Genomic DNA, 16,548 nt, shown 5'->3' with positions numbered 1-16,548 from the left:
GTCTTCCCTGCTCTCTTCTATCTTAAATTCAATTTCTCTAAAAGTAGGCCATAATTTATAGTTTATTTGGGAGGCAACTCTAGGAGACACCAGTCAAGGAGTGGGAAAATTATATAGAGAAGAAAAGCCAGACTATAAAAGCTGCATGCTGAGCAGTGAGGCTGTGGGCATGACTGAGTGAGGGGCTCAGTCACGCTGGGAGACTGCACAGCGTGCCTCAGAGGGGTCCTCCCCACACTTCCGGAGCAGGGAGTCAGCCTCTTCATCAGCTAAATCCTGATGGTTACTGGTTGATGGCCGATGCTCTGGGGTGTCAATTCCTCCAGCACCCCCAGCATGCTCTGGAGAAGGCCACTGATAGAATGCCTAAAGTGCTAAAGAGAGTGCTAAAGTCCTGGATTAGTTATAGATTGCTGAGCAACCAAGTACCCTAAACTTTGCAACTTAAAATAACACATTTATTATAACAGTTTCTGTGGGTCAGAAGTTGTGCTTGGGCGTGGCTTAGCTGGGCCCTCTGTTTCAAGGTTTCTCTCAGGCAGAAATAAAGGTGTCAATCTGGGCTGGGGTCTCAGCTGAAGGCGTGGCTGGGGAAGGGCCTATTTTCAAGGTGATGTGACTATCAACAGAATTCATCTCCTCTAGAATGTTTGGGTTCATGGCCTCAGTTTCTAGCTTTTTTTTTCTTTTTTTGCTAGATATCACCCTCGGTTCCTTACCATGTAGGTCTGTTAGACACGGCAGGTGTCTGTACACTGCTATCCACTCTCTTTACAAGTTACTGCTGGCTAGAAACATTTTCATCAAGAGGCTTGAAGATTAGAAATAATTTTATTGCATATCAGTTAGAAAGTCTAATTTTATCTGGCTACCGGAGGCTATCCAAATGTAATTTTCTGGGTTTGACATGGAGTCTCCTATACTTTTCTGTTCCTTATTAAGAGCCAGGCATCTTGAGCTTTCTGCAAGTGAGAACTTGGAATTTTGATGATACTTGATGGAGCCAAGTAGTTCTGATTTCCTTTGTTGGATTTCAAAGTGAATTTGGAATTGAGTGAGAACTTCTGGAACTTCAACTAACATTTCCATATAGGCTATTAATATGGAAATTAATACAATGAAGTCTTGTTTGAAGTCTGACATTTGAACTAGCACTCATCATATTCAGATGCCATCTGGGAGAAATTGGAGGGTTTTTTTGTTTTAAGATTCTCATGGCTAGAAGAGCAGAATCAAAGCAGAATCTTTTTTTTTTTTTTGGTGGGTGGAAGGAGAGTGAATCAGCCTTGTGGACTTTATCAGTATCTTATACTAGTTCTGCTTTTTAAAGTCAAATTTTTGCCCCCTCTGAGAGTGCATGTGCAGGATAGAAGTTAGGGCTCCGCTCTAGAGCCATGTTGCTGAATTTGCATCCTGTTTTGGCCATCCACTAGCTATGAAACCTTGAGAGAGTTACCTAACCTCTCTGAGCTTCAATTTCTTCATCTACTAAAGAGGGTAACACTATTTCCACCCTTGCAGGATTCTTGTGGGAATTAAATGAGTCAAAAATGCATGTAAAGCCTCTCAGAACAATGGCAGGAGCCAAAAAGAGTTTGCTATTATTAGTTTGAGAAAGCTTACTAACACACCAGGAAGAGAAATTTTTGAGTGATGGCAATGATCAAGGGGATTTATGAAACCTGCTATTTCTGGGCTAAACAAAAATTCTCTATTCCCTTTTTGGGCTCTATTTCAGAAAAGAGCCTACTGTACCTGTGATTCCAGGGCTCCAGAGAAGGCATTTTCAACTTCCCAGATATTATTGCTCAGCACCAATAGTGCACAGTTGCCTGAAGTGTCTCAATAAACATATTGTTTCCTGGATCTGGCCAGAAAGACCTCAGGTCCTGGTGGCTGAGCTGCTTGTAATTCTAGCAGGTTTTGATGGGAGAATGGAATAGGAAGAGAGCTTGTGACTCAGTGATTCTGAAGATGAAGTGGGAATAGATGAGAAGCTCTGAGTGGGGAAGAAGTAGAGACCAGGGGCTGGAGAGGTTGGATGAGCTGAACAGAAAGACAAAATTTACTCTGTTGTCTGAAATGCAATGCCTGCCAGGTGTCCTTGGGTTGTTATGTGGACATTTTCTCCTTTTCTATCTATGTCAGTAGCAGCTGATGTCGTGACATTTCTTATACGTTAGTCTTCAAAGAATCACTAGGAAGAGACTACATGCTCCCGTGGGCTTCCCTGGCAGCTCAGCTGGTAAAGAATCTGCCTGCAATGCAGGAGGCCTGGGTTCTATCCCTGGGTTAGGAAGATCTCCTGAAGAAGGGAAAGGCTATCCAGTCCAGTATTCTGGCCTGGAGGATTCCATGGACTGTATAGCCCATGGGGTCGCAAAGAGTCGATATGACTGAGCGACTTTCACTTTTACTTTCCCAGTGCAGGGGGCATGAGTTCCATCTCTGGTTGGGAAACAAAGATCCATGCCGCATGGTGCAGCTTACACACACACACACACACACACACACACACACACACACACACGCAGGATGGGGAGGAAACATTGCTATGCAGATTAACTGGGTGCATTTATCAAGCAGATCCCTCAAAGAAAACCCAACCAACAAAACAAACCCCCAAAAATCAGCAGTGGAGGACCAGAGGTGGAGAAGATGTCTTGCAGGAGGTGAGCTCACACCTATGGGTTCCTGGGCCCAAATCCAGAGATGCTGACTCCACAGCAACACTGTGTTAGGATATGGTAATTTTTGTGGGGCTGTGGTACCCCAGAATCTTGAGGGAACCAGGGGCCACGATCTGGGTGGCAGTGAGCAGAGGCTTTTCTGGAAGCTGCACTAGCCCTGTCATGACATTTTTACAAACACCTAGTGTGAATGGTGATTTATGGGAGCTTTGGGGAGTTGATGGAGATTTTGGGGGTCTAAGTCCCAAGCTAGGTCTTGACATCTCTACTCTCTGAAGCCTGTGCATTGAGAAGCACTGTCAGAAAGTAGCAGTGGGAGGTGTCTTAGCTCTACACTATCAACTTACAGAGTAAGACCCAGAGAGGCCCAGAAACGTTGAGTGCCTTCATCAAGGTCACACAGCTAGTTAGTCAATGGCAGGTCTGGGACTGTAACCAAGTATTCTTGCTCTCCATCCAGTTGCCCATTCACCAAACACCTGTTCCTCCTAGGGTGGGAGGCAGGGGAGGGGAGTGAGAGGAAGAGGGAGTGAGAGGAAGAAGTGGTGAGAATTGGAGGGAGGTGCGCCCATCATCCGGAGGGTCCAGTAAGAACAAACATTTTGCCCTTGTGGGAAATGGAGTCAGCATTACAATAGGATAATTTTGGCTTCAAATTCAGTCAATCATTTGCTATTAAAATGACGAACATAATTAATCTTCTAAAGCAAAACGTCCTTCCTGGACCAAAAAAATATTACAAGACTGTATTTCTTTTTAATCCCAAGGGGATGCAACCTCCATCGGAGCTCATGTTTCAGGTTTTCTTCCTAGTAACAGCATCTTCACATTGGCTCCGCTGTTCCGGGCAGCTCGTGGTGCAGGAGTGGCCGTGGGCAGAGGGCCTGGGCGGCGGGACTGCGGCAGCGCAGGCGAGCGGGCGGGGGCACTGCAGCACCGCGGCCCTCGGGCGGCCGGGCAGCGGCCCGCTAGAGGGGGCGCTGTGGGCACCGCCGAGCGTCCTTTTGTCAGCGCACTCGGCCGGGAGAGCTCTCATTTCCTCTCAGCCTCGTGCGGGAAATGGATTTAATTCTGACAGCAGAGCTGTAAGGGACGAGCGGGAACGAAAGCCTTTTGTCAAGGAGTGGCAGCCTCTGTTGTCTGTGATTACCACTGACGCGGAGAAGCTGCGCTGCTGGTGGAATTCCAGGCAGCTCTGGCCAGTGCGCGGCTGCAGGATGGGTAGAAAACAGTGCTCTGCAAATTAGCTGGGTGCATTTATCAAGCAGCTCTCCCAAAGAAAGCCAGCCAACAAAACAAGCCCCCAACCACCCGCAGCCGAGGATCAGAGGTGGAGAAGATGCCTTGCAGGAGGTAAGCCGGTCTTGGGAGTGGACGCCGCGGGCTGGGCTTGGTTTTGCTTATTTTAATCGAATTTGCGACCCTTACAGCATCCTTCCACCGGGCGGGAGCAGGTTGGTCCAGATCGGTGAGCGTCTGTCAGTGAGTGCGTCTGCGAGGCAGCCCTTCCCCGCGGCTGTGCTTTATGCCTAAAGGTTTCAGTTGCTGATGTAACATCGGAGGTTCTTTGGGAAGAACCCCTGGGCAGCGAAGGGCTGCCCATCGCTGGCCTCTGCTTGGGGGCGATCGGACCCACGCGCCCCGAGCGCAGCGCCTGCCGGGTGGGGCTTTCTTCTCGGTCCAGCCGGGTTGGCGCGCTGCGAGCCTCGCCGCACCGGGCCGCCCCTCCCTTCTCGCAGCTCTGGGCCGCCGCCCTCCGCGGAGCCGCCCGGCGCAGTCGGCCGGGTTGGGCTCGCTTCCCGGTCTCGCCATCGCCTTGGCGCCGCGGTAGCTGAGGGCTCGGCAGGTGCGGCGTCGGCAGTTGCCTGCATTGGGAGCAGGGGCGTTGGAACGTGAGCCGACCCCAATGGGTTTGAATTTTTACGCGACCGCACCACTTTGGAGGGAAAAAAAGGCCACTGTCCCCGAGAAGATCGGGCCAGTCAGATTATCTATTACAGTTTGTCTTCCTTCCCATCCCCTCCCCTGCCTCCTCTCCTTTCCCGCGCCCAGTAGGAGGCCACGCTCCACCCGGAGGCGGGGGCCAGCGTCTGCTTGTTTTGAAATCGCGACCACAGCCAGCCTACCTGGTGTTGGGGAGGAAGGGAGGGGCAGATTGCTTTAGGATGCTGATCAGGCGCTCGGGTCTAGCCTATTGTCTTGCCTTTTCTCCCCCTTTCTTTTCTTCTCTAATCTCCACCCCCAGACCAAGAAAAAAAAAAAAAAAAAAGAACAAAAAGGGGGTAGGATGGGGAGAGAGAGACCGAGAGGATTGAGAGAAAGAGAGACAAGAAAAGAAGGAGGGGAAAAAAGCCCCAAGCCCACACCCTATCAAATTCTTCTGAAAATTGTCGTTTATCTTTGACACATGATTATTACCCATCTGTTTCTTCACGCCCACTCTTCCCTCCTCTTGCAGTTTGTTGGCTAAGATTCAACGGACTCAAATGAGCCTTATAAATACTAGAAATCAAATCAGTTTCCTAAAGGAACGTTTTGTGCTTTCTGGTTAGCCTGGAATGAGGGATTTCCAGCGTCCTGGCAGGAACAAATGATGGGAAAGGTGGACATCCTCCTTTCATATCTAGGGTGTGGATCTAGTGGAGATACAGGAGACATTGAACTTGTGCAATGAGGGACATCTTCATAAATGGCATTTGAAAATGATATTTCATTTTAAGGGAAAATAGTTGGTAACACTTGAAGTGAAAGTGCTTTAAATTATAAATGAGTAGGACCAGGGAAAATAGCTGTGAAGTTTCAGACTTGCAAGTCACCCCTCCCACCGACATAGGAAGAATATATGTTGGAGATTTTAAAAAGGGGTTTAAGCCATTTAACATTTCTACTTTATAATGTTCTACCTTCATTCTGCCTGTGGACCAACATCTTGCCCAGATACCCCAATTTACTTTCACTCCCCATCTCCCCATCCTAAAAGGGTACAGTAAAAGAAAGCTTTTCATTATTAGTATGATGTCAATACATTTTGGAGAACCACTACAGATAAATCACCCTTTGATCCATAATCCATACCATTTCCGTAGCGAGCCCTATGTTCTTTCTTGTCCACCCAGTTATCTCACCTGATTAGAAATGTGCTTGTCATATACAAAATATACAAAACTGCCTGAAATGACACATTGTATGTGTTTTCTAACCTTGAGTTGAATTTGCTTTAAATATCAACATGGTGCTGGAATTAGTAAAACTCAGCTTTTCTTAAGAGTTTGCAGATGATCTAATGTGTTTGTTGGCAGAGTGTTTAGGATTAAGATTTTGAATACTTATGAAAAAGGCTCCGATAAATATATTTATCACCTATCTTGTTCTACATGGAATTTAAGATGGTTTACAGAGATTCATAAAGTACAGCAAGACAGACTTAGAAATAGATGGGAAAGAAAAAGGAAACTAAAGGTAGAGACATAAAAGAATGAGGCTAATGTGAAAATAAAAACATTTGAAAGTGAAAAGGGAAAAGTGTTAGTTGCTCAGTTGTTTCTGACTCATTGTGATACCATGGACTGTAGCCTCCCAGCCTCTTCTGTCGGTGGAGTTCTCCAGGCAAGAATACTGGAGTAGGTAGCTATTCCCTTCTCCAGGGGATCTTCCTGACCCAGGGATTGAACCTGGGTCTCCTGCATTGCAGGCAGATTCTTTACCATCTGAGCCACCAGGCAAACATGTGAGGGGCAAACAAATCCAACTCTGAACTTCCTAGCAACTCATACCAAAAGGGAAGTTGACAAGCCCATGGTTCATAGGCTTTGTTTATTCATGGACTCATTCACTCAACAAATATTCACTGAGGACCTACTACGCACAGGTTCTGTGAGGCACTGGGAAAAAAGGAGTGAAGCAGACAGATGTGATCTCTACCCTGACAACACTTACAGCCAAATGCAAGAGATGAACATTCATGAAGATGTCTCTCAAATGAATATCTGGTTACAAGATGTGAGAAGAGCTGTGCAGCAAAAGCATGAAATACAAAATGTCACACGTCCAGACATAAAAACACAGAATAAAAACTTCTGCAGAGAAGCATAACCATTCTTAATTCTAAGAGCAGAAAGAAATATTTTTCAGGTATGAAGCAGTGTTCGAAATAATGTCCTTGCCAGATGGGTTTCACTTTGCCATTTTTAGAGTGTCCCATAGTGTGAGGGATCCTGATATCACCCCCACAGATCTCTTGAACCCCTGGGGTTCTGAAAATATTGTATTTTGAGGGATTTGTATATTCTTTAAAATGTAGTGGCTTTATTTCAGTGATGATCTTACATAATGAATATTAGAACTGTGTTCTAGATGATCTTCATGGCAACCCCCAAAACAATGCTGTGTCTTCCCAGGTGGGCCAGGGGCACGCCTGGTGGCTGGGCCACAGCACAGATGAGGGGGAGGGGAGTTTAAACTAAGATGTGTGTGTGTGTGTGTGTGTGTGTGTGTGTGTGTGTGTGTGTGTGTGTGAGTCTACACAGGGCACAGGTTTGCTAGATTCAAAAGAACAGCTCCTGGCGATCACTGCTATACTGGCCAGGAATGAAGTTCTCCTGCCAATTCCACCTTGGCATGGACCAAGTTGCAGCAATTTATTAGCAGCAGGTGTTGCAGTGAAAATGCAAGGAAAAAGTTGCTGTTGCTGGTTTTAGAATAATTGGACTAGATCTTGATTTAATGCAGATTTAGTAATTTCTCAATAAGTACCTTATGTCCAAAGCAATGAGACCAGCAATTTGGTATAATGGTTTAAGAGGAGCCAGACAGCCTGACTTCAAATCCGTTTTTCCTCTTCTTAGCTGTGAGACTTTGGACAAGTTACTCAACCTCTCTATGCCTATGATTATATGTGGATAAATATGCAGCATTGATTTCACAGTAAGATTGTGAGGACTGGAGGTATTACATGTGAAAAACTATGTTCAATGAATGTTAGCATTCATACTATTTTTATTAATGAAGTGGCACTTCATTTACGGAAATGTCAGAATGTTTTTAATTTTTATTTTATATTAGAATATAGTTGATTTACAATGTCGTGTTAGTTTCAGGTATGCAGCAAAGTGATTCAGTTATACATAAACATATAAATCCATCCTTTACAAAATATTTATTATTTATTATAAAGGGCTGCACTGGATCTTCATTGCTGCGCCTGGGCTTTCTGTATTTGCAGTGAGTGGGGTGTGCTGTGGTGCGTGCGCTTCTCATTGCAGTGGCTTCTCTTATTGCAGCTCAGGGGCTCTAGAGTGTGGGTTCAGTAGTTGTGGGCTCAGTTGCCCCAAGACATGTACAGGCAACCCGTGTCCTCTACATTGGCAGGTGATTTCCTAACTACTGGGCCCCTGAAGTCCTATCCATTCTTTTATGATACCATAATTTTTAATTATGATACCTGATTATCTTCAAGTAAGAAACACATTTTTGAGGTTATTAATATTGCTTTGCATTGTTTATGTATTGTCTGCATTAGTACATTGAAGTAAATATTTAGGTAGTGGTAACATGTAGTAGGACTTCCCTGGTGGTCCAGTGCTTAAGATTAATGGTAAAGAACCCACCTGCCAATGCTGGAGACATAAGAGACGTGGGTTTGATCCCTGGGTTGGGAAGATCCCCTGGAGGAGGGCATGGCAACCTACTCCAGTAGTCTTGCCTGGAGAATTCCATGGATAGAGGAGCCTGGTGGGCTACAGTCGATAGGGTCACAAAGAGCCAGACACGACTGAAGCAATTGAGCGCAGACGTGTAGTAACTAGACCTGAAATTGCATCTTTCTAAATGTTAAACCCAAATAGTATTTTAGTTTCATCAAAACAATATTATCTGTTGCAGTAAATAAAATTTATTTTATTTGACATTTTAAAGTTGGATAGTTGTATTTATTTCCACATTCATTTTTGCATTCTACTTATATAAAAGTTACAAAGTTCAAGTATTTAGAACTTGTCTTTTTGAATGTGCATATTTAAGTTATATTTTAATAAAGTGATTTAGGTCAACCTTTGGTTCATAAGATTTTTTTTCAAAAAGGGTTTCTATAAAATTCAAGCATTTTGAATTGGGTTCAAGGACAGACCCAAGATTCTTGGAATAGGATTTTGAGTTTCTAGAAGAGAGATTGTGGCCCCAAATTTAACTCCATATACCTTGACTGACATAGTTTTAGCTTGAAATAATTTTAAGGCAGTAATACCAAAGCTTGCCTCTGTCTTCAACAACAGCATCAAAATCCTCTGAATTCAAAGAGCATCTATGGAATGGTAAGCTTCCAGCAAAAATTCATCTTGGTCTATCTTCCAGGATAAACTATAAATGAAAGCTTTGTCAATATTATTGAGTGAGGTGAAACGAAAGTCTATTCTCTGTGGAGTACAATGTTTGTTTGGATTAAAACAAGTTTACTGGTTCTATTCAAATTTATTTTAAAACTTTCTCCATACCTATGATCTGTCAAAGATTATAAGAAATATGTTAGTGTCCCACTATAATCATATTTTTGATAGCCTTCCTGTTGATATACACATATCAAAGACACATGCATTTATACAGACACATACACAGAATTATATTTGATGGTGTGTTACTTAGAATCTGATTGCTTAGGACTGATGGATTTCCTGGGATGGAACACTTTCAGTGCAAACACTGGGATAGTGCCAGGAAAAGGAAGACAGATCTATTTTAGTTTTAGAGAACAGGGAGAAAACAGATCATAGGCCCAGATTCTTTAAGGACTCTCCAGAAGATATGGTGCAGATGGTGCCAACCAGCAGTATCCATCCCATGATTCAATAAGGCATCCTTCCCTGGATGGGAAGAGGCAGGCATGTTCTCCCAGTTACCTCCTAGAATAGTCCCCAGGCTCAACACGCCAGGCCTGGAGGGGTTAAGGTGTTGTTAGGGAGAGAGTGAGGTATAAGTCAAAAGGCTCTAAGAATGCTATCAGTGCCTTCTACCTCGAGTGACAGGGCATCCCGTCTTGACATATGCCAAGGGAGCTCGCAGTAAAGCTTCAAACCAGGTTGGTTTGCATCAACCGCACACTTGCAGCTAAAAATTAAGATACGTAAATATATAGATAAATGCCACTTGGTCCAGCACTAAATATCCCTAACTTAGTTGATTGCCCCAGGACCTCAACTCTCAAGCAACCCAGGCAGGACCTGGAGGCCAGAGAATTTAGGATGTCGTTTGCTGGAAAAAAATTTCAGTGCTGATCCCCTGGAGAAGGAAATGGCAACCCACTCCAGTATTCTTGCCTGGGGAATCCAATGACAGAGGAACCTGGAAAGTTACAGTCCATGGGGCTGCAGAGAGTCGGACATGCCTGAGTGACTGAGCACTATCATATTTGGAATTGTCTTCCTTGGGCCCAGCCTGGAAGTGTCTGGAAAAAACTTATCAAGCCAAGTAGCAAATTCCTTGGGTTTCTGTGAATAGAAGCACTAAGGACCATTTGACCCCCTCCGCTGCATCCACCCACACAGAGAGCTGGTTGGACCAGGTATGGGCCTGTGAGGACCTGGAACCTCGGGGCTGGTAGCCATATTCGGCCAAAGAGGGTCAGGGTGAGGAGAGATCTCAGGTCATCCCCTACACCCCTCACCAGTTTATAGAAGGAGCCACTTGGCTGTCTTGTGGTGGCCACAGTGATTCCAATTCTGTAACTTCCATGAAGCTCAGCTAGACTTTGGTCCCTATGTTGACGTGGCTGCCCTCCACCCTGCTGGTCTAATTTGCCTGGGCTTCTGTTTCAGTCAGCCATGCTGTCAGCTAGAAATCCAGCTTTCTTCAGAGCTTCCCACTTCTCTTCCTCACATACAACCTGACCTCCTTCCCTCCATCTTTCCAAAGCAAAAATCCAATCTTGTCACTCCTTTAGGATGAACCCCAAACTCCTTACCTACCTGGACTGCTTTCCTTCTCCTTCTTTGGAGATGCAGGCTGGACTTTCTGGACGTTCCCCTTCTCCACCCATCCCCCACAGGCTCTTCCTTCCACCCTATGTGCCCTCCTCCTACTTTTTATCTGGCAAGTTGGCTCTTTTTAAAAGCCAATCAAATACACAACTTCTAGCAAGCCTAATTAAAAGAAAAACATGAACAATACTAGAAAGGATTTATGGAAGAAAAAAGAGATTTGAAATCATAAAAACACTAGGAATTATTGTATCCTAACATGTGAAAATCTTGATGAAATGGACAATTTTCAAAGAGAATATGAACTACTAATATTTACTTCAGAAATCAAATGCCATGTTCCTGGTTGGGAAGAATCAATGTTACAATGATGTCAGTTCCTCACAGATTCTGTTGCGTGGATGGCAGTCTTCCTGGTAACCAAAAGTGATGCAAATTTGTTCCTATTTTTATTTTTCTTTGGAATCTTGAAAGGTGTAGTTAACTGCATATGCTCAATTGTGAATCATTTTATTGAAGGGAAAGCCAATCCTTGTACATTTAAATGTCATTTATAAATTGTTTTTCTCAAAAGAACAGATTAAGTTATTAAACTTTGAAATGCATGGGGAAGAGAGAATTTTATTTAACAGACATGATCTTCTTCTATATTATTTTATCGAGTATAATACCATTATGTTTGCTTTCTTTACTCTGCATGGCACCCATATAAAAATCTGTTGGCTTTTACTTTTAACATCTATGGTGAAAGACATCAGAAAAATAGGGGCAGCTTCAGTTCTTTTCCTCTTTACTAGTGCCAGGTGGCAGAACATCTATCCTGGTCATCTCAGCATTCCTTTATTTAGAATTTATTCTCCTTCCCTCTCCACACTACACTTCTCTTAGATCTTTCCAACACCCTCATTTGTGCCCTAAATTAGCTACATCTGTTACCATAGTTATGCCGCATCCAGCTTAACCCATTCCATGCTAGTTCTGACTGCATATTATATTGTGTGAAACTTCCTTTCTTGTATTTCATGAAACGTACCACTATTTTCCCTTTGTCACCTGTCTCCCAATTTTTGTTGTTTCTAAGGCAATGCATATGTACAGTTAAGAAATCAAATAGAATTGAAGAGTTTCTAACAGAGAGCAACAAGCCCTGCCCTGCCCTAAATCCTTTATCCACAGGCAAACCAGTTTTAGCTGTGTTTTCTCTTCTGTTATAGTTACTTTGGTATCTCAAAATAATATGCATATACTGCTGTTTCTGAATTTATCAGGTTTGATCATCATGTAGTGAATTTCTGCTGTGAAAGTCAGGGATGTAGTTAAGGCCACGCCTACATCTCTCTAGCTTTGTTCTCATCATACCTGTCACACCAGACAATGCATTTGTTAAAACCAGGCTTCTCATTCCACGGACTGTTGGTTGGTTGGGTCACTTGACTCTCTACTCTGTAAGATAAGGGTATCACCACTATCTCTCTTTGCCCACTTCTTCCTTCCCTCTAGTTGTGCATTTACTTGCATTATCAAAACCAAGAAATTGTTCATTCCAGTCCCATCACTTCGTGGCAAATAGATGGGGAAACAATGGAAACAGTGACAGACTTTATTTTCTTGGACTCCAAAATCACTGCAAATGGTGACAGCAGCCTTGAAATTAAAAGATGCTCGCTCCTTGGAAGGAAAGCTATGACCAACCTAGTGAAAGTGAAAGTGCAAGTCGCCCAGTCGTGTCCGACTCTTTGTGACCCGAGGACTATACAGTCCATGGGATTCTCCAGGCCAGAATACTGGAGTGGGAGCCTTTCCCTTCTCCAGGGGGATCTTCCCAACCCATGGATCGAACCCAGGTCTCCAGCATTGCAGGCGGATTCTTTACCAACTGAGCTATCAGGGAAGCCCTGACCAACCTAGACAGCATATTAAAAAGCAGAGATATTACTTTGCCAACGAAGGTCTGTCTAGTCAAAGCTATGGTTTTTCCAGTGGGCATGTATGGATGTGAGAGTTTGACTATAGAGAGAGCTGAGTGCCAAAGATCAATGCTTTTGAACTGTGATGTTGGAGAAGACTCTTGAGAGTCCCTCGGACTGCAAGATCAAACCAGTCAATCCTAAAGGAAATCAGTCCTGAATATTCATTGAAAGGACTGATGTTGAAGCTGAAGCTCCAATACTTTGGCTACCTGATGCGAAGAACTAACTCATTTGAAAAGACCCTGATGCTGGGAAAGATTGAAGGTGGGAGGAGAAGGGGATGACAGAGGATGAGACAATTGGATAGCATCACCGACTCCATGGACATGAGTTTGAGCAATCTCTGGTAGATGGTGGTGGACAGGGAGACCTGGTGTGCTGCAGTCCATGGGGTCACAAAGAGTTGGACCTGACTGGAGCGACTGAACTGACTGACTGTTCCATCATCATAGCTGGTCTTTATGATTTGTCCATTAGGTAATTCTAAAAGATGAAAATGGTTACAGTGTTCATTATCTAACTAGGTTGATATTGCTCACTGCATGATAAGTAACATGCTAGGATTTCATCTCCTTCTCACGGGCTTCAATATCTCAACCCTTGGACCACTAAGTGGAAAATGCTTCCAGGGTGAAGTTCAAATGGATTCTGTTACCCTGAGAGCACCAGTACCATCAGAGCTGCTCTAGTTCCCCTCCTGCAGTGCAGACAGTTTCCTAAGGAGACTCACCCAGAGGTCAAGTTGATAAATTCAGAAACAGAAGTATGTGCATACTGTTTTGACATACAGAGGTAACTATAGCTGTTGCCTAGCTGTGAACCACTGTGTGCTGGGGATGGGAGAGGGGATGGGCAGGGTCTGCTCTTCCATGTAGAGCCTGCATCTGTGACCTTGTGTTGAGTCTCTTTTTAATTCCTCCCCTCCATATCACCTGCCATCTCAGAATCCAGATCACTTTTAGGGCTCTGCCAGACAGATCATCTGCCTCCTTGGCTCCAATATCCTGTGCCTGAAATCTAGGCTTCTGCTTTCAACCATTAGTCACCAGTTCTCCATCTGCTTTTGGTCCTCCAGAAACTTGTTGAAATCTCTTCTCTGTTAATGATACGCTTTTACTTTGTCATTGTGGGTTTTATGTATTTTTATTCCTTTATGATCAATTTAAGGAGTTCAAGAAGAGAGAGAAAGATGGGTGGGATTAGGCTTGCCATCTTGAATTAGAAGCCAAGGACATTAATTTTCAATCAAGTCATGCATAGTAAACTGTTGGCATGGCCATGATTTAAATTCAAACCCTGGTGAGATTTGCTTTTCCTTGTTATAGAAATGTTTTCAAATCTGTACAGTACTTATCAACTCAATTCCAATATTTTCTGCTCTCTAGAACAGTCCAGAAACATTGATGCATTCTTCTATTCAAAGATGATTAGCATTTAGTTTATACACAATTCTTATGAATGTAGTTGTTTCTCTTTAGCCACTCCAGAAAAGTGGAAATGGTAAATTAGAAAGAAGACCTTGGCTAATAGTCTAAAAGAGATTGGGGTAAAAATGAAGAGAAGATGGAAAGTTCTTCCAGGAACCTGTATCACAATTGTTGCCCAAGTGCTACAGAAGACCATTGGTCAGAGTTGACAGTACGTTTGATATAGACCCAGAAAGTAAAGAAGTCACAGAGAAAGTAAGTGAACTTTCTTTTAGTGAAAGTGATGGGTTGTAGTCTCACAGGGGAGGGGCTGCTGGCTTTTTTTTTTACCTGGTTGAGAAGGAAGGACTTGGGGGTACCAACAGTTCTTTGTTTGGAAAGTAAATCTGGAGTTATAAGACATAAGAAATTCCAGTTGTCTCCATGTGTTCATTTAATTTGGAAATTGTTGCTTTGCTTTTCAGCCTTAGCAATGAACATTAAGACTGAAAACAGTTTTGGGAATTTTACTTCATCTATCTTAACTCTGTTAAAGTTATAGGCCATAAAACTGTCACCAGCTTTGAAGCCACTATCTGTTATATTTAATTCTGAAGTGAAGCTATATTAAGTTAAGGCTGTCAAAAAATTAAAATCTCATCTTCAAAGCCTATCATATTTATGGGGGAAGTGCTACAATGTCTAGGGTTTGTCTCAACAGAATCTTTTTCTCCTGGCAGATGGTGGGGTTGGAGGTGGGGTTGGAAGTAGCCCATGAGTTGACAACTGTTGAGGTTGAGTGTAACTAATCACCTAAACTGGCACTTTTTAGAGCTAAAGGAGGTGCTATTAATAATTACAAGGGAACAAGAGGCATATCCAGGTGTCTCCTGGGCAAACCGCAGTCTACTCTGAAGCTAGGTGATAGGTCTTTTATTTTTTTGCTCTTTTATTAAAATTGGAAACTTTCATCTTAATCACGATGTTAAACATTAGTCAACTTCAAACACAAAATGAAAATAGCTAGAGAACACTGTTAAATGACAAATCTATTAGCTGACTTAAAATAGTGGGACAAAAATCCATAAATTCTGAAACTGGGACATGCAGAAGGCAATTCTTAATTAAGTTGACAATGTTAAAAAGCAGATCTATAGCTTTAGTTATGCAAGGGAGCCTTGTTTTTATTACTGCGAATTGGGTTCATCAAGATTTTATGGATGGGTGACTGCAGTCACAAGAAAGGTCAAGTCCATTGGGAAATGAGGAGCTGGGCCAGGAAAGCGGGGCTTTGATTTGCAGAGCAAGTCCACAATCCGATCTGTACCTAGCTTGATGTCCTATCTGAGGTTCTCCATTACCTGCTAAAATAATCTTTCAGACTTACTCAGATTTTGAGAAGAAGGTCTGCATTCCTGCTCTGCAATCCCCACGGTACACCATCACACAGTTTAGTCATGTGTCTACCGCTGTACTTGTGAGGTGGTGGAGGGGAGGCGTGCGGGGCAAGGCAGCAGGGTGGGCTCTGCCTCCCAGGATGTCAGTCATTTTGACTCTGCCAACCAGAGGGCCCAGGTGGCTATGGATCAGGAGGCCTTTTGTGCCCTTTTCAAAGAGGGGCTGAAGTGGATGGCTCCTAGCTGGCACCTTGAAAGGAACCTAGAAATGCCAGGCAAAGCACTGCATCATATTCAGGTTCTTGCAAGGCTGGAAGGCTGTACTGTAGGGCTGGAAACCAGTTCTTTAAAAATGGCTTGCTCTGTTGCTGTTTGTGTTGCTGTGATTATTTCCTATTGTTCTCCCAGTGATATGCAGATGGTCACATTTTACTTTACTTACTTGTGCTTTTTTAAAAAAAGGCAAGCTTACTAAGGTATTATATATGTTATATATAATATATGTATAATAAAATTCTCTTCCTTAGACGTATACTTCTGTGAATTTTGGTATATGCATACAGTCATGTAGCTGCCACCACAGTCACAATATAAAAACATCCCTCATGCCCTTTGAAGTGAATCTTCTCCTCTCACCTATAACCCCCGACAGTCATGCATCTGTTTTTGGTTTTGCCCTTTCCGGAATGTCATATAAATGAGATCATACAGTGTAGCCTTTTGTGTCTGACTTCTTTCACTTTGTGTAATATTTTTGAGATTCATCCATGTTATTACAAATGTTCATAGTCCATTCTTTTGATTGCTGAGTAATATTTGTTTGGATGGCTGTGTCACAATTTGTTTAACCATTCACCCATTGAAGGACATTCGGATATTTCCAGTTTTTGATGTTTGTGAATAAAGTCACTGCATATATTGGCCTATCGGTCTTCGTATAAACATAAAATTTCAGCTCTCTTGGTTAAATACCTAGGAGTCCATTGCAGTATGCTAAGTGTATGCTTAACTTTATTAAAAAAAAATTGTCAAGTGGTTTACAAAATGACTTATGGGAGTTCTAGTTGCTCTGCATCTGGTATTGTTAGTTTTTTTAACAAAATTTTATCTATCATGAT

General features: G+C 43.2%; 1 protein-coding gene across 2 annotated transcripts in view; it reads left to right on the top strand.

Annotated features, from left to right (window-relative positions):
• Positions 1-3,751: 3,751 nt before the first annotated feature.
• Positions 3,752-16,548, top strand: part of ADD2 (adducin 2) — a 116,621-nt gene continuing 103,824 nt past the window's right edge. For both annotated transcript variants that reach the window (XM_065929483.1, XM_065929482.1), the window contains exon 1: positions 3,752-4,043. The gene's annotated coding sequence lies outside the window, so the exon portion shown is untranslated. The remainder of the gene's footprint in view (positions 4,044-16,548) is intronic.

The sequence above is a fragment of the Muntiacus reevesi genome, chromosome 3 (assembly GCF_963930625.1).
Source record: "Muntiacus reevesi chromosome 3, mMunRee1.1, whole genome shotgun sequence".
Lineage (NCBI taxonomy): Eukaryota > Metazoa > Chordata > Mammalia > Artiodactyla > Cervidae > Muntiacus > Muntiacus reevesi.
The sequence above is the reverse complement of the archived record's forward strand: the minus strand, read 5'-3'. Positions and strand labels throughout refer to the sequence as shown.